Source organism: Ambystoma mexicanum, chromosome 1q (assembly GCF_040938575.1).
Source record: "Ambystoma mexicanum isolate Mex_15411 chromosome 1q, UKY_AmexF1_1, whole genome shotgun sequence".
NCBI lineage: Eukaryota > Metazoa > Chordata > Amphibia > Caudata > Ambystomatidae > Ambystoma > Ambystoma mexicanum.
Genome location: NC_090922.1, coordinates 1,549,476,628 through 1,549,503,101, shown reverse-complemented (window position 1 = coordinate 1,549,503,101; position 26,474 = coordinate 1,549,476,628). Strand labels below are relative to the sequence as shown.

General features: G+C 51.6%; 1 protein-coding gene across 1 annotated transcript in view; it reads left to right on the top strand.

Moving 5' to 3' along the window:
• Positions 1–1,680: 1,680 nt before the first annotated feature.
• The window catches only part of LOC138552008 (zinc finger protein 268-like), a 63,278-nt gene continuing 38,484 nt past the window's right edge, over positions 1,681–26,474 (top strand). The window contains exons 1-2 of the mRNA XM_069642514.1: positions 1,681–1,886; positions 6,933–6,996. The gene's annotated coding sequence lies outside the window, so the exon portion shown is untranslated. The remainder of the gene's footprint in view (positions 1,887–6,932; positions 6,997–26,474) is intronic.

Genomic DNA, 26,474 nt, shown 5'->3' with positions numbered 1-26,474 from the left:
AAGGGAGGTTTTGTACTGCCTTCTTGCAGTACCAACAAACAGCCAGAGAAAACAGACTGCAGCACCAGCGCATTCTTGCCAATCCTACTGATTTAGGCAGTAGACTACCGCTTTTTAAGCCGTCCTACCACCTACATTTTGGGCAACAGATCCTATTGCTTTTTACAGTGGCAGGTAAATTATGTGATTCTAAGGCAATTCATTTGACTGTGCCGCGGGAGGGTAAGTGATACATTTGAGTGATGGGCTAATATCAATCCACTGACCTGACAGCTACATGACTGCCCTGCACTCTTGCCGGGACAGACCTTAGGTGAACCACCAGTGAAGGCAACTAGCAGAGTGTACCACCAACACACAGCATTTGCCTATCAGAATGAGGAGGGTATCAATCTCCAATGTCGTTTAGTCTTCAACTTGCACTGCAGGAATACATATGTACTGCCCGGGCTGCTGCTACAGAGCAGTGGCAAGCGTTGCCTTACCAGTTAAGTGTGATTACCTTCTGTAAAGTTAGGTCATTGAATGCAGTGTTAACTTGCCAATCACAAATATACATGTTAAACATTTGAGCATCTTTCCATGTTGTTCTGTTTATGGGTTGTACATTTTAGAATGCTCCAGTGGTGCCAACAATGTATGTTTTGTAATTTCCTGTGATGTCATTGTTATGCTGAGTATTATTTTTGAAACTTGAAATATCCTACATCTTTTTGGTCATAAAATATTGGCAGGTATGCCACGTTCCGACTCCACTAACTGCTAGACTCAGCAGACTCTATTGCAACCTATGGGAAGATAAATTTCTCGCACTTTCTGTGGTGAAATCTTCCTCCCACGTGCCCAGAATGTTGACATGCTCTTTCAAATAATTGTGTTGATATTGTATTGTGCTGGGGTGACTTCTGAGTCTGCCCCGGGGCATCACTGCGCATGCTCTTTCCTGCAGATCCTTACTGCGCATGCGCAGATCTCATAGTCAAGCAGTGCGCATGTCTGTGGCTATCTCCATAGATCATGATGGAGAGCTCACTGATCTCCGTGAGGGTCTGAGTGAAGATCCTGTTTCATCAGCGCGCATGCGCTTTCATCAGCGCGCATGCGCTTTCACTAACCCCTTTATGCGCATGCTCCGATCAGGGTTTCTCAGCACTGCCCATCATGGTTTATAGAAATAATGCATTTTTGGATCATATTAGTGTCTCCTCTGATGCCTGCCTTTCCCGTACGGATGCTTTCGGAGTCTTATTTAGTAGTAGTGCGTCAATGGGCATACGCCTCTCAGAACCCACTTTCTGCGCATGCCCTTTACGTCCGTACCTCTTCCCGTTTATCTGTACTGCGCATGTCTGTTTGCTCTGCCCGTGTCCCTCTCTCTGCTCTGCGCATGTCTGTTTCTGTGCCACGCGTTATCTGCTCTGCGCATGTCTGTTTGCTCTACGCATCTGTTTTACCTGCTCTGCGCATGTCTGTTTGTCTGCTCTGCGCATGTCTGTTCGTCGGATCCGCGGCTTGGATGCGCTGCTGGAGTCACGTGTCACTCTGCGAAGGTGAGGGCGTTGGATTGCTTCCCTCCTCCCGGATTGGCTGTGAATCGTCAGCGCGCATGCTCTATCGAGTACCCCCTTTCTACGCATGCGCTGCTGATGCGTGTTTCTGCTCTGCGCATGTGCAGTTATCGGCTCCACCGCGCGGGTTTGCTGCTTTGTCCGGGGTTCTCATCTCGGTCGCTCTGTGAGGGTCTGGATGGCGGGTGCCCCTCCCCCCAGTCCCCCCCGTCCACCCTGCCCCCTCCACCCTCCTGTCCTGCTCATTTACATCTCAAAAGCTGAATTCTGACATGGAAATCACTGCCCAAGCGAAGACCCAGTAATGATTTACTGGGGGTGAGTGACAGGGGTCAATTGCGCACTTTTGCAGTGAGAACATGATATGATATGTGCGGGGAGGGCGGATGGGGGGCGGTGGGGGTTGAAGGGAAGGGGGCAGTGCAGTACATGGGATTGACAGTAAAAAAACAATAGAATAAATAAAAGCAACAAGTAAAAAGTGCAAGAGTAACTGCACACATCAGGTGTCAAGGGCTGGTAGAAGCTGTAGGGAAACAGTCCCCAAGTGAGGGGGATGCCAGGGAGGCAGTGCAAGGGTGAAACTGGCGGGGGAGGGAAACTGGGCCCGAGATCGGAGGGTTGCCAGGTGACCAGTGCAGTTTCAGTCAGAAGTTCAGCAGTGGAGAGGAGGAGAGAAAGCGGAAGCTAAGAGGAAGGTTTTGAGGTGCTTCCAGAACCGGAGGTGATTCTCGAGTTTGAGGTAGGCTGTTCCAGGGGGAGGCCCCAGCCGAAGAAAGTGATCTACCACCAAGTCGCTGCTTGGATAAGTGACTGACCCTGAAGGAGTTGGTGACGGATGAGCGAAGAGCACGAGAAGGAAGATATTTCGGAAGCGAGAGTTGAAGGTATTGAGGCCACAGGCCCCAGAAGGCCTTGTGGACAATGCAGAGGGTTTTGAACTTAATCCTTGCAGCCACTGGGAGCCAGTGCAGATATTTCAGTCCTGGAGAGATGCGATCCCTGGGCTTGAGGCCAAGGACAAGTCTTGCAGTCCTGTTCTGGATGAGTTGCAGAGGGCGGAGAGTAGCAGGCAGATTTAGAAAGAGGCTGTTGCAGTAATCCAGCCTAGAGAGCAAGAACTCTGGAGACAGTGAACTTCTGCGGGAAGGAAGAATACCTCTGAGGAGGTGCAGCTGGTACTGTGACTTCTTAGAAGCATCAGAGATTTGAGGAGAGAAGGAAATTGTCGAGTCGAAGATGACCCTGAGGTTTTTAGCCTCACAGGTGAGAGCAGGAAAAGAGCCAAGGGAGGCCGACCAGAGAGAGACAGGAAAAGAGGGAGCGGGTGTGCCGATGAGGAGAATCTCAGTCTTACTGGCATTAAGGCAGAGATCATTGGTGGCACACCACTCCTGGATAACAGACAGTCGGAGATGAGGTGGCTGAAGGGAGCCTGAAAATAACCTGAGTATCAACTGCATAGCACTGAAAGTTGGGCCAGAGAGCGGCAATGCAGTGGCTAAGCAGTGGCAGGTATTGGTTGAACAGCCAGGGAGAGAGGTTGGACCCTTGGGGAACACCACAGGTAGAGATAGAGGAGAGGAAGGACCCAAGTTGGTCCTGGGAGGGTCAATCGGAGAGAAAGGAAGTCAGCCAAGCCAGGGCCTGATCGGTGATACCCAGGTTATCACAGAGATAGTTGAGCTGGAAGGCATGGTTGACCGTGCTAAAGGCAGAAGAGAGATCAAGTAAGATGAGGACACATGGGGTGTTGGAATCAAGGTTGGAGAGCAGGTCTTCACGGATTTTCATGAGAGCAGTTTCTGTGCTTCTGGCAGGTATGATGTCAGACTGATGGTCATGGAGACAGCCAACAGATTCAGAGTGAAGATTAAGCTGGGAGATGGCCAGCTTTTCCAGGAGTTTGCCCAGGAAAGGAGTGATGGAGATTGGGCGATAGGCGGGCAGGACGGTTCGGCAGACAGTTTCTTAAGAAGAGGGTGCACAAGGGAGTGCTTCAGGGGGGAAAGGAAGACTCCAGTGGCGAAGGAGTGGTTGCAGAAGTCAGCCAGAGCAGGAGTTAGGGGGTCTATGTAGGCCTTCATGGTTTTGGAGGAAGAGTGGTGAACCTGTTTAGACTAAACTTTCGTAGACCAGACTTGTCTAGAGACCTCGTCTGGGGATAACAGGGGAAAGGCAGAGAAGGAGGGAGGAGAGGTGGCCGAAGAAAGGCTAAAGGAAGAGCAGGGAGTAGAGGTAGGAGGGGGAGGGGAAGAGAGAGAGGCAAGATGTCCTAAGTTTTATAAATGAAATGGGAAGCCAGAACCGTGCAGAGGGCCTGGGTGGGGACAGCTGAGGTAGAGACTGCAGTATGATTTGCCAGCTCCCTGCAGATTCTAAAGACTTCGGTCAAGTTGTTAGATGCCGCAGAGATGCTGGCTTGGATTTGAGCTATCTTCTTGTTGCGGACAGAGAGCGGGTATTGCCTTTGGAGCAGGCGGCAGGCCAGTTTGCCAGAGGATGTAAGGGAAGCACACCATTTCCTCTCAGCCACCTGGCACTTGCGTTTGAGGGTGACAAGGTCTAAGTCGTACTAAGAGTTGCACTTGGCTTTGGGCTTCAAGCGGATCCTCGTGACAGGGGCAAGAACATCAAGAGTATCAGATATAGTGGAGTGGAGCATGGAAAGGGCTGTGTCAGGGTGTGAGTCAGCTGAAGGGGGAGGGGGAGTGAGAAAGTGGCGGCGAAAGCCTCAACTGACATACGCATCATGGTTCGGATAACCGAGAAGGTGGGTGGCAGTGCTGGAGGTGGCTTGGCCTGAGGGGTATAGAGAGTGAGCTGGGAGGAAATGAGAAAGTGATCACTGCAGGAGAGAGGAGTGGTGGCAAGTATAGAAAGGGGAAGGTCTGAAGAGATCAGAACATCCAGAGTGTGCCCTGCAGAGTGAGTCGGGCCAGAGGGGAGAATAGAGAGTGAGAGAGAGAGTTGCAGAGGTCACAAAAGAGTCCAGAGGAAGGACAGGAAGCATCCAGGTGGATGTTAAAGTCTCCAAGAAGGAAGAGGTGAGCGGTCGAGACCAGGAGGGAAGAGGAGAGGTCCGCCCACCCAGAGAGGAAGGAGGAGATCTAACCAGTTGGCCGATAGATGGTAACCACAGGAAGGGAATGGCTAGGAGAGAGAGAGAGCCTGCATATGAGGCATTCGAAAGAAGAGTAGGCCTATGTAGGAATGACAGAGGCAGGAATCCACTCGGGGAAGATCAGGGCTTCAGCCCCTCCGGAACGGTTGGACCTGGGTGCAGAGAGGATCTTGTAGCCGTCAGGGAGTAGAGTGTCAAAGCTTGTGGCAGAGCTGACCATGAACCATGTCTCGGTGAGACCGAGGATATCGAGGTCAAGTTCTTCCAGGAGGCGGCATATATCAGAGGAGTGTTTGACAGCTGAGCGAGAATTAAGAGTGGCAATATAGATAAGGTTGCAGTCCTTGAAAGACTTCCAGGGAGGGGTACAGATGAGAGGTACGCCCTGCGGAGGTGTAGAAGAAGCCCGGGGTGGCAAAAGAGGAAGGAGGACAGGGCAAGGTAGCCAAGCAGGGGAAGGCAAGGAAGCCGGGGACAGCAGCAGCAACAAGAAAGTTGTTGAGGCGTGTTAAGCGTCTATCAAAGAGGAGACGACTTGCCTGAGGGCCTTGGACCAAGACAATACCATTCAGGTAAACATTTATGATGACCTTAGAGGAGTCGGAGAAGGTCAGGAGGGCCTCACACCGGGTGCCTCCATTAATGGAAGAAGACGAGAGAGGAAAAAGCACAGATACCATATGTAAAGTCCATAGGTCTGGTGAGGGAACGACAAAGAGGATGTCGGTGAGGGTTTGCCTAGAGGAGGCACTGGTATAGGTGTCAGGGATAGGTAGGCCTGCTTTGGAGACCAGGTTATCCTTTTTAAACTTCTTCCTACCAGATTTAGAGTGGAGAGCAGGGTAGTCGATAGAGAAGCAGTTGGAAAAGATAGGAGAGACAGAGAGCACCATAGAGTAGGTGGGGAGAAAAGAGAAGAGGAATGGGGGAGAACACTACAGAAGGACGCATGGAGGGGCGCAGGCAGGCTAGACAGAGAGAGACAATTCAGTTGGACAAGAGGACATGCGCTCCGACTATGGTAGAAAGTTTGCTAGTTGAATACCTTGCTAAGAAATCAGAGTGGCACCACTTTCACAATTTAGTTTAGATACTGGAGATAAAACACACCTAAGTCTGAGAGTCCTGTATAGGTGGAAAAGGCCTACGTTTCACAATGCAATTTCAAATACTTTCAGAATACAATTTTGCTTTAACTACTGGAGAAACACACCTAAGTCTGAGAGTCGCTATGTGGCAGGGTTGTCCAGGTAGATAGCAGGCTCTATTCCTAACCTGGGCAACTCCTAACTTGCTTAGTCGCTGCTGGTTGACGGCTGGTCACTGGCTTCCCATGCCAGTGACACAATAAGGAACTGCCTCTGCAGGAGCTGCCCTGTGCCTTGGGGCCCTTTGCATAGGCAGGGAGCTGCCCTGGGGAGTTCGTTAAGTGGAGCAACCAGGCCAATAGGGGGAGGAGGGAGGGGCAGGAGGAAGGAGGGGAAGGGAGCCTAGGTGGAAGAGGTTTGGGGAAAGAGAAGGTGGCTGCCAGGGCTGGGGGCCTCTAACACCTTTACAAATATGGGCAATCAAGACCCTGGAGGGTCAGAAAAAGCGCAGCACTCACCTGGAGGACCAGGCCGAAATGCTGTTCTCGTGGATGTGCATCGTCTTTTCAGGGTGCAGCCTCCCTTTCACCACCCACCATTCACACCTCTTAAAGAACATGCCCAGCTACACATACCCCTCTCGTTGCCTGCAAACAAGGCGGGGCCTGCAGCCATTCATACGCAGATTGCTGTAATGCAGTGCTTTGTGGCTGCCTGGGAGTGGGTACAATCTATTGAAATAAATAACCCCGAATCCAGCACCTTTAGATAGCTCAGTCCGCTGGTGCACTGGTTTGCTTTCCTCTGGGCTCTGGTTCGAGTCCCCTGTATATAGTTGAAGTAAACAACACAAGTATTTTTTTAAAGATGCTTTCCTGGAACAGTATTCTCAGTTGCATAAAGTATGGAAACGATGAAGGATTGCACAGGAAAGTAAGGGAATGTCATACCCTTTAGTTCTCGCCCACTTTGACCTCTGAATGGAGGGGGTGTTATAATAGTGGGGGCAGGAGGTGGGGGGTGAGAAACGCAACTCTTTCTTTGGACATTCCAATGTTCTATTTTCTCTGTCATGTAAATGAATGGAGTATTTATTTAAGATTATTCTTATTGTACATGAAGTAATCATAAGATAATGTTTGCTTTCTCCAGACCTGAACACTTTACTGTTGTGTCCTCATGTTCAGCAAAACGTCAGGATCACAGGCTACAAAAGGTAAATAACTTCTGTGATATGTTTTGCTCTCTGATCTTTGTGTCTGAGGTGGCTTGTCTCCTGGCCTACGTCCCCGTGCCCTCATTGTCTCCTCTTCCCTTTCTGTACAGTAACCCCCTCCCCCACCTATCTTACCCTATCCGTGGACTAGTAACCAAAACACGCCCTGGAAATTCTTTTCAAAGAAGCATAACAAGCAATCCCAACCCTCAAGAGAAAGTTTGGATGAGAGCAATAGTATGGATTTTAAATATTTTAAACTTATTTTAGGGGCCCCTTAGAGACCCATTTCTCTTTCCACTCAATCAAACAAAATGTAGAGATCCAAAATTCTGTCGTCTTACAGTCAAGACTTTGGGCCTCATTACACGGAAGGCGGTGGTCCAGGGTGCTATTAGCACCCTGGACCATGCCGGTAAAATACCGGCACCGCCTTGGCGGAAAGGGGATTTACCGCCCCATTCCAAGGTTGGAGGGGCGGTAAATCCCCTTTCCGCCATTGCCCTTCCCCATTCCCATTTCTGCCCCATAGGGCTCTATGGGACTGGGGAAGGCGCTAATTACGGCACCGCAATTTTGCGGTGCCGTAATTAGCTCCGAGGTCCCTTAGCGGGTTGGTATTTAACGCCTGCAAAAAGCAGGCGTTAAAACTCCAACCCGCTAAGGGACCTCGTAGTACGGCGGTAAGGGTTAACGGTCACCGTTGCCATTAACGGTGACCGTTAACCCTTACCGCCGTCCGTGTAATGAGGCCCTTTGTGTGTGCAATTTATAAATGGTCACTGATATATATATATATATATATATATATATATATATATATATTTTGAACAAAGTCACACACTATATAGGGCGGGGTCCCAAAATGTGAGTTTTTACCCATAGACACAATGGAAAATTATTTGCTCACACCTACAGCCGAAACCGCTGAATGTTTTTTCACCAAATTGGTTGCAGGAGCAGCGGTTTGGTCCCGAAATTGTGCTTTTGTAAATTTGTTGTACATCCATCCTGTAGTTTTTTTCAAAACGACCAAAAAGTAGGGCTCATTCTTTTGTGATATCTGGGTTTGGTCCGCATACTCACTTCCCTGTTCGGTCCACGAACGGGCCTCCTATTGATACAGGGGCCAGCGTGAGGTCTGCGGACATCGAACGCTCCCACTAATTGAATGGTGAAAAGCATGAGGTGCGTCAGAATTTTGGAAATGCCCGCCCTTGTCTGCGAACATCACAGTAAAAACATATTAAAAAACACAACATTGCACTTGTCAAACTTATCAAACAATCTCTGGGGAGATGAGGGTGGTATGGGATATGGTCTTAAAAAAAACAAACAACTGGTGTTTTCCTTCCCCGATGTCTGCTAACGATCCAGCACATTCCTGTGATGTCCGTGAACATCTTGGATGTTCCGGGGCTTCTATGCTTATTTGTGAATTACATGGTTGGTGAAAAGCCGTTTTTGGATGGCTTATAACTTTGGCACCACTCAATGAAACTGCATGAAATTTTGGAATGTCATTCTTGACCTGATTTTAAATGGTTTTGGAAAGTGTGGTGCTGCTAAGAGGGACCAAAATTAGAGGGGGTGTTCCAAATTTTGTAAAGGCTTATAATCTGGTGCGATTTGCAAATCTGTACAAATGTTTGCAAAAAGATTTTGGGGCCGATTCATGGAACAAACGTGCGCCGAAAATCTTGGCGCAAGCGTGAAAAAATAGGCGCACGCGTGCAAATCATGGAAGTCCCTGCGCGTGTTTTCCTCGGGATGTGTGCCAAACCCATGCGTGGCGCCCATGGGCGCTCACATTATTGCAACAGCTCGAACGCCATGCACGACGCGCACAGGGAAAGCGTACAACGTCCGTGCACACACCAAAAAGGGGACGGGACACGGGGCGTAACACGCGGAATGGGGAACAACGCGTGAAAAAGAAGGCGTAATCGGGGAAGTACTGCAAAGAAATACAAGGAACGCCCACGCGCACGCAAACAACCCGTGTTCATGGATTCGAATATGGGAAACAGGCGCACGGCAAAAGACGCGCACAGGCGTCAACACGTCTGCCACACGAAGGCAGGCGGAAGCGTCCCCGCGCACAGCATAAATGTGCGCGCAAACAACAAACACGTATATACCGCTACGATGAATGCCCCATTTGTCGCAGCACTGATCGTGGGACACCGCAGGAGGAGGAGAATAGCCAAAGCCCGCATTTTTTTTCCACGGACCAGCCTTTTTGGGATGCCTAACGACCACGTCTATGACAGGTATAGGTTTCCACCTCATATCATCCTAGACTTTGTCAGGGAGTGGAAAGATGACCTTACATCACCCACCTTGTGCTCCCAAGCATTGAGCCCCTTGGAGAAGATGCTCAATGTCCTGCATTTTTTGGCCACTGGGTCATTTCAGCGGACAACTGCCATAGTGGGGGGGGGTCTCACAGGTCCCGCAGTCACGCTGCCTACACCAGGTGTTGGCAATCATCACTGCACGCCCCTCAGTCCGCAGGCACATATACATGCCCAGAACACCCGCAGAAAGGCAGGCCGTGGTCCGGGACTTTTACAGGGTGGCACACTTCCCCAAAGTGCTTGGTGCCATAGATTGCACCCATGTGGCCCTACGTCCACCTAGGGCCACTGAGCACATCTATCGGAACCGCAAGCACTGGCATTCCATCAACATGCAGGTTGTATGCGATGCTAAAGGAATCATCACCTCTGTCTATGCAAACTACCCTGGCTCCAGCCATGACAGTTTCATATACCGAATGTCCGCCCTAAGCCGGGCCCTGGAAGCTGGGCAGCATGGTGACACACGGCTCCTAGGTGAGTACAAATGCCTGTGCACATGCATGCATGTCACACACAGACAAATACCAAAACCCTAATAATCACAACTATTATCACCTCCGCAGGGGACAGTTCCTACCCTCTGAGCAACCGCATGATGACGCCAATCTGGAACCCCACCACACCACCCCAGGTAAGATACAACGATGCCCATGTTGCAACCAGGGGCATAGTGGAGCGTGCATTCGGAGTGCTCAAGTCACGCTTCCGCTCCCTTGACCGCTATGGTGGGCAGCTACTATATGCACCCCCAGTAGTGTGCAGGATCATTGTGGCAGCATGTGTCCTGCACAATGTTGCAACACGGCGGGAGGTACCGGTGGACATGATGGTGCCCCCACATCCCCAACCACAGGTACAGGCACTGCCCATGGGGGGGGACAGGGCACGTGGCGAGGCAGCCCGGACCCAGCTTGTGGCCACATTCTTCACCTAAACTCCCACCCCTGCAGAGTGCACACAGGCCTGGCACATACCAGGTGACAATCGATGATGACAAAGAGCCAGTCAACTGTCACAACCTTACTACCCTGAGAATGTTGCCACGGAAGTGCTACAATGTGTGCATCCCAAGCTACTTAAACATAACCATTCCTGTGTGACCAAAAAAGGAACACATGCAAGGTGTGTATCACACCCCCCCTCACCCAAACAGGCCATGACAATCCCTGGTATGTCACCCAAACCCTCCCAACCCACATCACCCTTGTCTGCCACACCATGACATGGCATGCAATAGCAAAAGCCCAACACATGACCAATAAGATACGAAGTGACATGTGATAAATGGAAAGTGTCCCGAGACAATGACGCCTGGCATGGAATTAGATTAAATGACTGACCAACAGCCTCCCACACATACCAAGCCATACACAAATGCTATCCACCAGTCCTACCATGAACACAACACTGAATGCCTGTTCACATGCACATTGGGCAAGCCAAAATCCCTACTCCTGAACCCATGTGCTCTGTGTGTCCCCTGCAACACACTGCTCAGCACACAGCACTTTGAGCAGCCATTGTGTTGCAGATACACCTTGAGCATCACATCACATGAAAAAGACTAATCACATCCACAACCAAATGACACATGTACATGATACACGAATGATAATAGATCATGTGCTGCATGGACACAGCGAGCCTGAGAATGCAATCTGTGTGCACCTGTGGCCATGGAAGAGTGGTTGTACGTGTGGTGGATCATTGTGCAACTGTGTGTGTCATTAGGCACATGCACTCAATATATGCCTGTGAAATCAAGTGACCCCCAGGGTCCTGTACACATCACATGTGAACATTGGCCATGTGATCCCCCCAGCATGTCAAACCACACCAATCCCCTGACACCTGAAAAGTAAACACAACACAGGGACAGGCATTGACCAGCACAACACATCATGTACATAGTACCCCACAATTACAATGCCAGAGTGCCCAAAACACTGTAGCCCAAGCCAACTGTCCAACAACAAGAGGCCCTCCCTTACAGATCACCTTGACCTTCAGAACATCTGTCTCTGGGGCATGTAGCCTTCTTCCCGCAGGTCTACCTGGCTACAGGATCACCCTACCCCTTGCTCTCCATGTTCAAGCTTGCGTGTAAATAGGGTCCAGCCCCCTCAGAGGCCACCTTGACTGGTAAAAATACCAAATCGCAGAGAACTCCAAGTAGCCAAACCCCCAAACCAGGGAAAAAGCCTGTAGGCACCAAAAAACCCAGGAAGAGTCTCCAGTAGATGACTAGAAGTAGCAGGAAATGTCAAAGCACATGTACAAGCACAATGATAGAACAACCAAGGTAGCACAGTTGCACAATGGTCCAACAGGATGGGTACCATTTATGGTACATAACATACAATGATGATGCAATAACTGATGGGTAGTGTCACAGCTCTGGTGTCCAGGCGCTGGAGTTGCACGAACCAAACACCCCCTCCGTGGTCTGTGCGCCTGCAAGGTCAAACTTACACAGGCCTCTGAGACCCCGGCGGGGAAGGAGGGCCAGGGATATGTAGCATGGACAGGCATTGGTAATCAGGAGAACCGGAAAGAGGGGCAATAGAGTGGATGTGGATTTGCAAGGGAAAGTAGGGAAAATACAACTATTCACAAAAACACATACTCAATTAGATAAAACATGTTCATCATGCACATTGTACCAAAACAGTCAAATGCAAGCCAAAGAGAGACTTATCTCTGGGGTGAGTGCTGGCCTCCTGCCTGCGCACTCTCAGGTCTGGTAACAGGAGCACTTCAATGCTGCAAAGAGAGCGTGAGTTACTAATCTGAATGTGTGATTACAACACACACACACACAACCCCATCCATGCCCCAAAGTAAGTGACTTCTCCACAAACAAACACCCCTGTGTGCTGCTTTGTACCCATACGTTGGCTTTGCCCACCGATGGTTCATACACTGTCAATGCAGTAAGGCAGGTGCATGTGGCCATGTGGGAAATTGAGCACCAATGAGTCAATAATCACACATGATATAATGGTCCCTGGGTGAGCTGCTAGACACGTATAACAAGGTGCAACTTCAGTACAAGTTGTGTTCTGTCAGCCGCATATTTCAATAGGTAGTGCACCTGGCAATTAGCACACGCAAATGACATGCACTGGCCACGAGTCTGTGCCTCGCTGGGTGTCCCTGTGCGTCATATCAGTATCTGGCTAGAAATGCTACTACCCTAATAACTATGCTTCAGTGGAGCAGGGGGTACTACAGGAAATGTTTGATGGCCCCTGTGTGTGCCCCTGACAACTTGTAAAGCCACATGGCATTTGGCCCTCAACGCATGCCAGCTGTACTGTGTGCTTCTCCAACAATGCCTGGCAAAGCTCCCCAGCACTGGTGCCACTTAGCATGCATGTGCAAATGGCCTGGTGGAAGGTTGGCTGCGTTATCGACCCTTGTGCTGCTCACCTTGGCTGGAGATCCTGGAAACACGTCTGCTTCTGTTGGACGTCTTCGCACAAGCCCTGTGCCTGTGCTTGCGCACACATCCACACGTCTGCACCACCAAATGTGCCCAGTTCTCTGGATTTGTTGTCCCTGTGTCTGCTGGCAAAGGTAGTCTGGAGGCTCATCTTCCTGCAGAAAGGGCATTAGAGAAATCAATAAGACATGAAAGTTCCCTGTGTGTGTGTCTTCATGCTGGTTGTGACTGGTCCATGTTACAGAGCTACATCCAAACTCCTCCCACCATCATTGACAGGCCAAGGGTGCAGGCTACTGTCTACAGCATGAAGTGCATCAAGCACATATACAGGCAAGAAAATGACATACATCACAATCCACATCAATTAATGCATAAATCAATCACATACTCACCCAAATTCATTACAGACATTGGGTGGATGAAACGCAACCAATCCCCACTAGGGGTGTTAACACAAGTACAACAGCAGCAGACAGGCCACAGTTATGAGGCAAGTCCAAAGCCCTTGTGTAATATTTTGTAACACCGAACCATCCTAGCGAGCCCATGGATAAGGGAAGCAGGAGTGGCCTATGTGAGTCAGGACCCCAAGCTGCAAACACATACACAAGACAAGCTTGAAGGGCCCAGCTGGAACAGACAGTGGATGCTTTCAAAAGCCACAAAGCACCACCCTGTCACATGAATCCACAATAGACAAACAATATTAAACTATATTAACTAATTAAACTAACTATGAACAACCTACATAACCTAATTAAAATAACTATCAAATAGTTAATATGAACTAACTAACCTAAAAGGAAAAATCAAAAATGGCCACATACGACCCGGGGGGGCGGGGTGAGGCACCCAGAGGGGGAGGTACAGGGTGCACCTCAACACCCACATGCGATGATGTTGAGACGAAAAAAAAAACTTCCATGGGCTCAACGCCTGCACACCACGACCTGTGTGGAAGATAATTCGTCGTCTGAGTCTACCTCTTCCTGTAAAGGACGACGTGGGCCAGGAGCCTGAGCACGCCTAGGCGCAGCTTGTCCCTCGTCGGCAGCAAGTCTGCCCGACGGGTGAGCTTGGTTCTGTGCAGCAATGACACGCAGGTCTGCATGCAGAACCTCCCTTGATACACGTGCTTCCTCTTGCAAGGTAACACGTGTAGCACAGAGTTCTTCCTGCGTGGTCTGGCTTGACAACCGATGCAACTCCCGGCAAGCATGTAGCTCAGCCGAGATGGTACGCTCAAGCTGCTCAAACCTCTCCTCTGACTGCATCCTCTGGGACATCAAGAGAACACCCAGAGTTGATCGGAGGGACGCATACTCACCCTCCATGGCCTTAATGTGTGCCTCCGCGTGTGCAGCAATTGCTTCACGCAGAGACAACATTTCAGCCTGGCGTGCCCTGTCAGAGGCCGCCATGCCCAGCCTGAGCAAGCGGACCTTGGACTGCGCCGCCTGCCGCTGGAGAAGCACCTACCTAGCGGGGGGAGCACGGATTGGGCCACACGTTCCATACTCGCAGCAATGTTATCAAGTGCTGCCCCCTGACGTTCTGAATTGGCAGTCATGTCTTCCTCCCACTCAGTATACCTCGGTGGCACGCGGCCCCCGTGTTGCTGGGCTTGACACCTGCGGGACACAAGGACTGGCCGTCCTCGTAGGCTTGGCACCGCCTGCGGCTGCACGGCTACATGCCCCCGTCTCCATGATGCCCCAGGCACATCAGCAACTGGTGTGGAGGGTGACCCTGCGTCCCGATCCATCACAGGCGGAGGTCCCACCACTGACTGGCCCCTCAGTGCAGGTGTCGCGGACAGAGTAGTGTCCATATCAGAATCACTCACCCCTGACGCCTGGACCTGATGCTCATTCAACTCGACATGGCTGTCAGAGTGGTCATCTGGGCTGGACTCATAGCCAGCCAAAGACAAGATGGTCTGAAGCACACGTGTGTTTTCGCGGACTACCACCCCACGACCCTCACTTGTGCCGGGTGGTGGTTGTGATGACAACCCTGTGCCTGGCATGACAACACCATCCTCTGGCTCCATTGCATCATCATCTGAAAAGTGGAGAGAAAGAATACATTAGTACACATGTCAGAAGCACATGACACACATACACATAGACATCACACAGACAGCCAACACATGAAGCAGACATGTCACACACAAAAGATAACCTGTCATGCATGCCTGGTCAATTTGACATAGTATCAGTGAGTAGGCATGTAGAACGGTGTTACATGGCTCCGAAGCGAGTTGATGCAGTGCACAACATGTGTACGTTACTCACTATCTACATTAACAAGTACTTCATGATGTGTATCAATAACCTTGAAGCCAGTGGAAGGGCTAGTTCAGGCATCACTTGCAATGTGCATGCAATGGGTTGCATGGCTACAAGCAAAGCCCCACGCCCCCAGTGAAAAAGCAGGGATGCCTTGCTTGGTAGCAAAAGGCTGAACAGACACCTGTGTATTGGCAGACAGTGTTGACTGGCATCTATGGCATCATCTGAGTCAACTGACAACACAGCAGATGATGATGGGACAGTAAGCAGGACCCATGACAAACCCTCAGTAGTACACCCGAGTGTGCAAAAGCCACTACACCAGTTTGACAGAGTCAGTGGGCCTGAAAGTGGGGGAGGACTGTGCCCCACACAGACTGTGACACCCTAAACATGTGTGTGATGCAGGACAGGGCCAGAGTGGGCATGGGATGGCTGAAGAAATCCCATGAAATGTTGCACATACAAGACACGTACTACAATGATCATCCAGGCGAGGACACATAGGGGCATGCATGGAATGCACATGGAGTATGAATGAGCACTCATGTCCCTGCGGAGCATCTGCCATCTGCACAGTCCAAGTGAGACACCCTGCATGAAGGGCAGAAGATGTACCCCACTGCATGTGACTGGCAGGTTGGCTGGTGGAAGTTAGCATGTACACAGGAGGCTTGAACAGGCCATTGCAGTAGCGCAAAAAGTTAAACAGTGCATTGGTGTAATTGGGGTGCAGGTGGGTGGAGGGGCAAGGGGGCATGCCCACGTGGAGTACCCGCATGCAGGCAGAGGGCACATGCACATCAGTGATGCAATGACATAGTCCCAGTGCTGAGAGGAAAACCAACCCAGGCTACATGCAGAAGGGCCAGAGAGCAGGAACATGGACCGGAGGGGCGTCTGAGTGACTAGCATGTGAGTAGGGTGCAAGTGTGGTGATGAGGACAGTCCCCTTCTGCTCTACATGTACACCATCCTGCACAGCAAGCACGCATCTGTGAAGCATTGCAGGATTAGCACATGAGAACCATGTACACATAGCATGTAGTGGCAGTCAAGCACAACACATCACACAGGCAAACCATACATGGGCCACACATACACGCAACAACACTCACTGGACTGGGCATCAAAGTTCTGCATCTCTCCCACTCCTTCGACCATTTGTTCTGGTATGAACTCTGCAACGAGTGCCTCGTGCGGAGTGAGGTCATCCTCCTCAGGTCGTGGTCCACCGCCAGTCACCAGAGTCATGGTGTAATTAGAGGCATGCTTGACCTTAGTGCTGCGTTTGAGGTCATCCCAACGCTTCTTGCACTCGGCAGCTGTGCACACCTCATGGCTGAATGCACTTACATTATCCGCAACATGCTTCCAGTGGGTATTGCGATGGGCAGCCGTAGTCTGACAATTCAGCCCCACTATCATCTCACGTCTGTGAGCCCGCACGTAGTCCACAAGGAAGTCCAGTTCCTGCCTGCAGAAAGGCTTCTTCCTTGATGTGAAGGAAGCCGTGGCTGTGTCTGGGGTCCCAGCCTGTGCTGCAGATGCAACCTTCCTCCTCTTGGGTAGTGGCGCGGACCCTGGCTGGCGAATGCCGCCCTGATCACTATGGCCAGTGGGACCGTTGGATTGAACCAAGGGAGTGGCAGGTTGAAGGACGACCGAAGGGCTGAATTGCGTCAGTGGCTGCTGGGTGCCCTGGAATGGACCCTGCGCAGCAACATCCGCTGTGCCAGGGTCATTGACCGCGACTGTCCTGGTTGGTAGTCTCACAACCGGGGTGTTGTTGGCTGCATCTGCCCCTGCAGTTGCCAACACCCGGCTGTTCGGGGCAGCAGATGACATTGCTGCCCCAGGGACACGTCTCTCGGTCAGGGCAGCCCTGCATGCACCTATGGTGTTCCTCCTGACCTGCTGGAAATCTTCCAGTGACTCTTCAAGTGACAACGCAGCCTGCACTGGCAGACCCTGAGCCTGGGTGGTGGTGTCCACAGCTGCACCTGCAGCTACCACTCCCCTTGGTCCCGTGGCAGTCGATGAAATTGACTGCCAGGTCACATGGGCGCCAGTGCCAGATGCAGAAGCTGCATCTCCCGGAACCACAGGGGGTGGTGGCATGACAGCACCAACACATGGCACATCATTGTGCTCAAGTGGCGCACCCCTGCCTCTTCCACCTCTGCGGCCACCCTGGACACCCTGGAGTCCCCCTACTCCCTGGTCACCCCGGCCACGTCCCTGTCCATGCCTGCCACAAGGAGTACGCCCAGCAGAGGCGCCCCTCACCTTTGGTGGCCTCCCAACCATGGCACAGATGGAGTAGTGCCGGCACAGATGGAGTAGTGCCAATGGGAGGTGTAGACCACAATTGTCCTGGGCATTTGGGATGAAGGGGGTGGGATGCAAGATGTTAACAGCACCCCTGCACCTTCAAGGCTGTTTGTGACCCCGGTGATGTAGTGACGGGTACTGCACCGCTAAGGCACCCCAAAACTGCAGTAAAACTGTGCATGCAACCCCTGCAGCCTACGTGCGTGGAATTAACCTCCCGCAGTACGCGGTGGCACCCAGGAACACGAAAAACGTGTATGCGTGGGACACGCAGGCTACTATGACCTTGAAAACGGGTGCGATACACAGGGGCACCCACAGTGGGAAAATAGCATGTGCGACTCACCGTCTGACTAGCGCAATGCAGAAAAACACGCGTAGCCAATACCCCCGCCAAAAGAAGAGATATGTCCTTGATAGCTGTGAAGTTGTGATGGTGGCGAAACAACACGAAGTAGCAACACACACGTCGGTCTCCACGAAAGGCACGTACAGCGAACTGGCGGGACCTGCTCATATTTAACCCGCGCTGAGGGAAACGAATGCGCGCGTCACGTCACTTACGTGTTTAGGCCCTTTCCTCAGATTACACGCATTCACACGCCGACGTGCAGTTTTTTCACTTGCTGAATCACTATGCACCCATCAAGAGGGAAATGCCTGCGTGCATAACGTCAGAGGCGCTTACGCACTAAGGGCCTTTCCTTGAATTACACGCTGACGTGCAGTTTTTTCACGTGCCAAATCACTCTGTATCAAGCAGGCCACCTGTAAAGACACGGAAGACCACGCTCCTGCCCTGTAGTCAATTTTTCTGCCCCCCAGAGCCCTGAGCACGCTCCACCTGCCATCTGCTGCTGCCTGACTGCCTGCTCTGCCCACGTGCCCTGCTATTTGCTGCCTGCACGTCAGCCAGGGGTGCAGTTGCTGTGACCAACACTGCTGGAACTGAAGACTCCTGACTGGGATACCATCGCTCCACAGCCCAGCCCAGGACCCAGTTGCCCACCCACACCTGCCTCTGGGGTTGCCATGTCGGGCACAACAGCATCTGGCACCACTGGCAACCCCCAGCCAGAGAGGCAGAGGGTCACCAGCTTCACTGCCAGGGAAGTTGGTGTCCTGGTGGAGCAAGTCCTGGGGCAGTATGATGCCCTCTACGGAAGTTTGCGTGCCGACAATGAAGGACGGACCAGGATCTGGATGGACATCGTGACTGCCATCTGTGAGTAGGGGGTGGCAGTCCGCGACATCAAACATGTCTGGAAGCGCTGGGAGGACTTCAGGTCCAGCACCCTCGACAAGGCCCGGCACCTCTTGAAGGCAGCGGATGCCAAGGGGTGCCGGGGCCACCTGTCCGACCAACAAATGGGGGTCCTGGAGCGCATACACCCAGCGCTCCACGTTCAGGTCCTTGAGAGGCAGACGTGTCTGGATTCGAGCGGTAAGTGTACATGCATGCTGATTGGACGCTGTGCGTGTTGTGGTGTGCCAGTAGTGTGCAGGTTGTACATGTGTTTTTGTAGGGCCATGTAGGGATATGTATGAACAGGGGCGTGAGGGTGCCACATGTGGGTCCTCTCAGGTGTGAGACACATCGATGGTGTATGTGTTGGTAAGCATGCTGGGCAAATGCAGGTGTGGGAGCACACATGTTTGAATTTCTGTGTATGTACGTTGGCATGGTTGGGGTGTCACACATGGATGGTGGTTCCTGCTGCATGTATCTGAACTGTTTTCATATGCATGTGTGTGTATTTGACAAGTGTGCAACTGTGATGCAACATGGATGCATGTGACACTGACATGTAGAAGGCTGAATGCCAGATGTGACATGGATGGCGATCTCATCACTGCGACAGTTGTTGGAGATGTACACATGCATGTAAGTCTGGTGGCGTGTGTGCATGTGTTGTGCACTCCCCGTGTTTCATGTGACGTCAGGCTCACCTTCGGCTGCTGGTGCTGTTGTTTGTGTATGGATGGTGCTGCCTGGTGCAATATTGCTGTTGAATTGCTCATGTGTGTGAGTTGAAATGACATGTGTGTTGGGGAGTGTGATGCTGTGTCTGAGGTCTGACACTGCCACTCATGTGCAACTGTCATGAGTGTATCAGTCCATTGTACAGTGCCCTGATGCCTGTGTTCTATCTCTCCCTGTCTGCAGCGTTAACTGATGGAGAGGACGGAGAGGGTGCTATGGAGCAAAGCGGCAGGGATCCCACCACCAGCCATAGACACAAGGCCCGGCTCCCCTCCCAGGTTGTCATCTCGTCGGGGAGTGAGGAGTCTGGTACCGCGTCCCAGGCCTCAGCTGCCGAGGGAAGGTCCAAGAGGCGGAGGTCGGAGGTGGACACCTCAGCAGCAGAAAGGGCAGCTGAGACCCCACAGAGTCCGACGGAGGAAGATGGCACAGAGTCATCCAGGTTGGTGGTGGGTTCGGTGGAGGAGGAGGCCTGGAAAGGACACACACGGGGTCTGGAGGTGGGGATTCCACTGGTGCTAGTAGTGCAGTGCATGGGCAGGGACAGGAGGGAGCACAGGCCGCCGCGGAGGTGCCTTTGTGTAACCCTGTCCCCGATCCTGTGACTGCATCATCCTGCACCAGCATGGATGCCTACGTCCAGACCCGTTTTCAGGGAGGGGATCCGCTTACAACAACTGGCCTTCCTCCCCATGCGGACGTGGCTATCCGGGACCGGGTTGAGCCAGTCCTGAGTGGGATGGCGTTGCGTCAACAGGGCATGCGAGGTGACCTGCAGTGTTTTCGTGAAGACACTGCACGTCATCTCGAATGCCTCGTTGACCACGTTGGCCTACTGGGACTGGTCACCAGGACTGGATTCCTCCATATGCTGGACCTTTTTCTGACCCCCTCCTCACCTGAACACCCTACGTGCCAGTCGTCCTCCATGCCATCTTCCACCCATGTATCACCTGGGTACCCTGTGGAGCTGCCTCTGACCCAGCGGCCAGGCTGGTGGAGGACACATCCCTGCCATAGTCGGGAGTCAGACGTCCAGCAGGGGTGGCCACCACAACAACTGCACCCCAGCCGGAGGAGGACGTGCAGGCAGCAAGAGCCAGAGCACAGGCACAGCAGCAACAGCAACAAGGTGGGAGCCATGATGGCTCGGGGCCATCGACATTGGAGGGGCAGGCATCGGCCAGAGGGCAGAAGGACCCAGGATTACAAGTGTCTTCTGTGTGGCAGCGGTTGGGCCAGGCCATAGGTGCGGAGCGGCGGCGGGTGGAAGAGGCACAGCTCACAATGGTCAGGGCGAGTGCATCGAGGCAATTCGCAGGGAGTTGGAGGTAAGCATGTCATCGTCCCTGCGAACCCTTGGGGCCATGGAAGAGGACCACCTCCAGGACATCGAGCAGGAGTTCGATGATGCCCTGGCCCGGGACATCGGGAAGTGAGCCGTCGGACTAGCCCGCCGCCATTGTAAATAGTTTTTAGTGTTAGGTTTCATTTTCGTTTTCATTTCTTTTGGGGTGATTGGACTATGCCCCACACATTTGTATATGGTTCTTTTCTTAGGTAGATTTTTAGATAGGTTTAATTTCTTTCGTTGGGCTCATGGACCCTTTCAAAATTCATTGTACATAGTTGGACTTTGGATTTATGTGTTCATTTTCTTTGGATTTAAGCATGGGGTAATGGATTTTGAATTTTACGTTTCCTTTGGATTTGTTTTGGTGGACAATGATTTTGGACCAGTTTCCTTCAGGATTTATTTGGATTGCGTCTACATTTCATTTTTCATATTTTTAGACATGCATTTCTTTTCATGTTTGTTTGATTTTTTTGCCTTTCATATAATTGCATTGATCTTGTTAATAATACATTTTGATATTTTAATTCCATGTGTGGTATATGCTCATTGGGTTCATGCATGTGAAATTGTGGTTGGGGGACATGAGTCAGGGCCTGAGCCTCACTGCTGGGTGGGTGGGGGTGCGGGGGGACATGAGTCGGGGCCTGCTGGCAGGTGCCCCCCCTCACTGCTGGGTGGGTGAGGGCACGGGGGGACATGAGTCGGGGCCTGCTGGCAGGTGCCCCTCACTGCTGGGTGGGTGGGGGTGCGGGGGGACATGAGTCAAGGCCTGAGCCTCACTGCTGGGTGGGTGGGGGTGCTGGGGGACATGAGTTGGTGATCACTAATGCAAGGTGACATGTGTGCTGGCTGGGGGGCATGCCCATGGTGGATGGGCTGCGTGGGGAACATGACCAGGGGTGCAGGGTAGTCCCCTGTGGTGTGGGCTGCCTGCAGGGGCCGTGGAGCGGGTAGAGGGCACACCTGGGAGGACCCACACTGCCAATTCACGTGTGGGACTCCCCGTGCACCCCACTGGATACACGTGCCCTGCTCTGACAGTGAAATCGCGTGTGAAAGTCCCCTGAACCCCAGTAATACACGTACCCCGCTCGCACAGGGCCAATCGCGTGTGAAACTCCATGCGAACCCCAGTAATACACGTACCCCGCTCGCACAGGGCCAATCGCGTGTGAAACTCCACGCGAACCCCATTAATACACGTACCCCGCTCGCACAGGGCCAATTGCGTGTGAAACTCCACTCGAACCCCAGTAATACACGTACCCCGCTCGCACAGGGCCAATTGCGTGTGAAACTCCACGCGAACCCCAGTAATACACGTACCCCGCTCGCACAGGCCCAATCGCATGTGAAACTCCACGCGAACCCCAGTAATACACGTACCCGGCTTGCACAGGCCCAATCGTGTGTAAAACTCCACGTGAACCCCAGTAATACACGTACCCGGCTTGCACAGGGCCAATCGCGTGTGAAACTCCACACGAACCCCAGTAATACACGTACCCCGCTCGCACAGGCCCAATCACGTGTGAAACTCCACGCAAACCCCAGTAATACACGTACCCCGCTCGCACAGGCCCAATCGCGTGTGAAACTCCACGCATACCCCAGTAATACACGTGCCCCGCTAGCACAGGCCCAATCGCGTGTGAAACTCCCCGCGCAGGGGTGTACATGTATTCGGAGGGGGGCGCAGGGTGTTTTACTGGCGTTTTCGTGGTTGGGGGGCTTTATGCTGGTCCACTGGCCTGTGCGCCATGTACGGGATTTGTGCGCTGTGCATGGCACATGGGGAGGGGTTGGGGGCGTAACTGGCACTGCTGCAGGGTCGCTGCGCCACTCTGCGCCACGGCTGGTAATGGATGTTGGAATCCATGAATACGCTGTGCGTGAAAATTGATGTTGGCGCATGCGGCTGGCACAGACTGTCGCACGCACACACTGTGCGCCAGCTGCGTGTTAGGGAGAATTCTCTGTTTAGGCTGAATTTCCTAACCTAGTGAGTCCCCCAGCAGCTTTGCTGGATTTCGGGAGTTTGTTTTTTTCCATCCTGCCAAGAGTGAGACACTTTTTCTCCCACTCTTGGACATGTATGTGGGTAATTCCTTTGAATGTCAAGTGTTCTATGGGCTATGGGGTCTTTTACTCCATAGGGTCTCATATGTTTTTCTATGTGTGTTACACCGCACCCTACGTGCCGTAGCACTGGGGCGTCCTAGCGGACCCCCACCATAGACTCCATACCCGGGGACTGACTGCTGTCTCCCCGGGCATGTAAAGTCACCATTGGCTTTACTAGACCTAAATTTACTAACAGAACTAGTACAAACCATTTTATTGTGGACGTACTAGTAGGGGTAATTCGATTACTCCTGGATCTGTTACTCGAGGGGGCACTGTCCCGTCCCCCATCGTCGAGTTTTGGCTGGTGGCAGTGGAAACTACTTGTTATGTTCGACCCCGAACATAACCCTATGGGATTCGTCCCATTGTTGGAGATTGATACTTTTTCTCGTTAATCTCTAACGTACCATCAATCTACTTCTCTTAAATAAGTTTATCGGATGGTATTTTCTGCCAGAACTCGGTTTTTAAAATGGCGTCTGTGTTCATCTCTGTGACTCCTAAACCAAAGGTCGAGCCCTTTGTTCCACTTTTGGCAGGCTCTGTACAGAGACCCTCCAAAGTGGTGCCATTCTGTCTGGGTTTCCACAGGGGTGTGGGAGGGGGTTTAGGCACCCTGGACTGAGTTGCCTTGCCAACTCCGGTCGCACTCTGGAGTGATTGGCCCAAGTGGTGAGCCTTCCCGCTCACCACTTAGCATGTGTTGATTGACAGCTAGGCTGAATGAATGGGGTTTTTCTGCATAAAAGCAGGGCTTTTGGGACTGGATCTTCAGAAGTCGCCACAGGACCTAAGAATCCGACGAGAGTAACGCTGAGCCGACCTGCACGACGATACCTCCGGTGGAGCCCTGCGGAACCGACTCACCACTTCCCGACGACAGAGGAGATCTCCCTGCCGGAGAGTCTCTTCCCCTGGCTGGTGGGAACAACCAGTCCCCTTTGCTTTTTATTCGCCTCAGGACGCAGTGGTCGAATTGCCCGTGCAGAGCACCTCGGCAACCGGATAGCCACTACCCCTGTACCGCGACCAAAAGGTGGTGCCTTGTGACGGAGCACTCCGCGGCTGGTCTCTTCCCTGGTGGTGCACCGGACTTCACTTTTCTTCGACGACGAGAACATCTCTACTCTTGGCAAAGACCCGACGTGCACCCACCACCAGGAACAACTGCCCCCGCCGGAGCTGCCCTCCACAACAAGGTACCGTGTCCGCCTGGCTTCCCTTTCGATTGGTTCGAGTGAGGTGTCTTAATCCTCTCCGTTCCGTTCCGTTGGGTCGCCTCCAAGCTTTTCTCATTTATTGTTCTGAACTGGTTCAATCTGCCTATAACAATTTGCTACAAAGACTTGAATGCATCTCCACTAGAGACTTTTTGGGACATCGCGCCTTGCCTCTCTCCGAGTGGGCCTGGCCTCTGAACTTTATGATCTATTGTGATTCTTGCCTTCCTGCCTTGCATTTTATCCGCGAAGGATTGAACTGTGTTGATTTCATAACCTGCCTATCTTTTTCTCTCCCGTCCTAACTAATGTTCGAGTGTCATCTAGGTTGAGGTATACACCTCTGTCTGAAAATAAGTGGTACCAGTAGAACCTAGACTTGTCGAAATATTGCTAGGGGGATTGATCATGTTCTTCTCCGTAGAGTAATTGTGTTTGATTTGTTTGCCGTGATAGTGCCGTAGTGTTTTTCATAGATGTTTTGTTATAAATAAATACCTTAATATCTTTACACTAAGCCTCGTTGCGTGTTTGCTTGTCTTGCTGTGAAGAATTGCCCTATCTTGTATACTCCACATACTGCTCAACTCTTCTTGAGGGAAGTCTGACTGCTCAGCCACAGCTACCAAGTGAATCTGTGTGGTACAGATTGCTACCAAGTGGGTTCACCGCCAAATGCCTGTAGTCCTAAATCTTTTGCAGTGGTCCCAGAGGGAACTGCACAGGTTTCCGCCTAACACTGGTGTACAGCGGTGGGATTTGTATCGAGTATACAGTTTAGAGTGCTTTTCAACACTGTAGGATAACTAACCACAAAACTTTGCACAAAAAGCAACTTTCAAAAAACATGTCTACGATGGAAACTTACAGTCAAGAGTCCTTGTCAGGTGAAAATACTGAGAGTCTGCGAGCTCTCTGTAGGCAAGAGAATCTTCCTGTAAGAGGCAAGAAGTTATAACTAATCAAGAGATTGCTGGCGAACCAAAGTCTGGGTACTGGTTCAGAGGAACCAATCTCTCCAGCGACTGTAACAGTGATGGTGATGATCTGAATCGTAATTCTGATGATAGCGATGAAAAGGCTGACGAGGACGGAGAGGCTAACGAAATTGTCTCCCCTGCTCCTCTACCTGCCTTACCAGCTGTGCCTACGGGGCCCATACCAGGTCCCACAAGTAACCCTGCTTATTTTGAACTTGAAAAAATGAAGCTCGAACTAGAATACAAACGGTTCTTGGCTCAATCTGAACAAAACCAAGAGCTCGAGTTCAGACGGATGAATGCCCAGGCTGAGCAGAAGCAAGCTGAGTTAAGACTCAGGGAAATAGAACTTAAGCACGAGTTAGAGATGAAAAAGTTGTGTATGGAAAATGCTTCTCTCTCCTCTGGTTCCTCTAGGAGCTCCAGTCCCAAAAGACCCCGGATGCCGAAGGAATTAGTGGGTATGTATGGACCCAGATTGGATGTGTTGGATTGGTTGAAACTGTTTGAATACAATCATGGGCTCCAGGACATCACCGGGAATGCTTTGCTGCCCTGGTTGTTCTCTAGGCTCCCTCCTGTTGCGACTGATGTGGTAATGGAGTTGGGGGAGGCGGATAAGACGGATTACGAAAGTGTGAAACTAGCTTTAATAGCTAGATTCGGGAAGACCCCTTCCCAGTATCTTAAGAGGTTTAGAACCCTCAAAAAGCATGATGGTACCCCTTGGGCTACCTGGGTGAGTGAAGGGTTGAAAAACGTAGAAGGATGGATTAAGGGTTACAAAGTGAACACTTATGAGGGTATGAGGAATCTTTTTATCTTGGAGTCTATTTATGATGCCTGTTCTCCTGAGCTCAGACAGCACTTGGCTGATTCGAAGAAATTGGATTCCAGGGAGCTAGCTAAGGCTGCTGACTTGTGAGTTGCCAACAGGGCTACTCATAAGGATTCTGGGGCAACTCAGAAAAAGGATGAGGGAAAACAGCCTAAAAAAGACTCAAAAGAGAATTCTAATAACTCACATTCCAAAGAGGGCCCCAAACAAAACCAGAAGGGTAAGCCACCGGGAAAACCACAGCAGAATAGTGTGTCTTCTAGTGCCAAACCGGAAGGAGGTCAGAACAAGCCACCATTCCAGAAAGCATTCGGTAAATGCTTTGTTTGTGGCTCGACTGACCACGTGAAAGGCGATCCCAGATGTAAGGGTAAACCTTCAGGGGTCCAGCTTGTCTCCTTAGCCTTCGCTCCAGCGGAGGAAGTCCAAATGGCAAGTGGAAACTTTCTACTGCTAGCTGACGAACCCATTGGAGTCTCAGCCAGTGTTTCTTTAGTATCTCTGGGGTTGTGGGAACAACAGAATTTAGATGT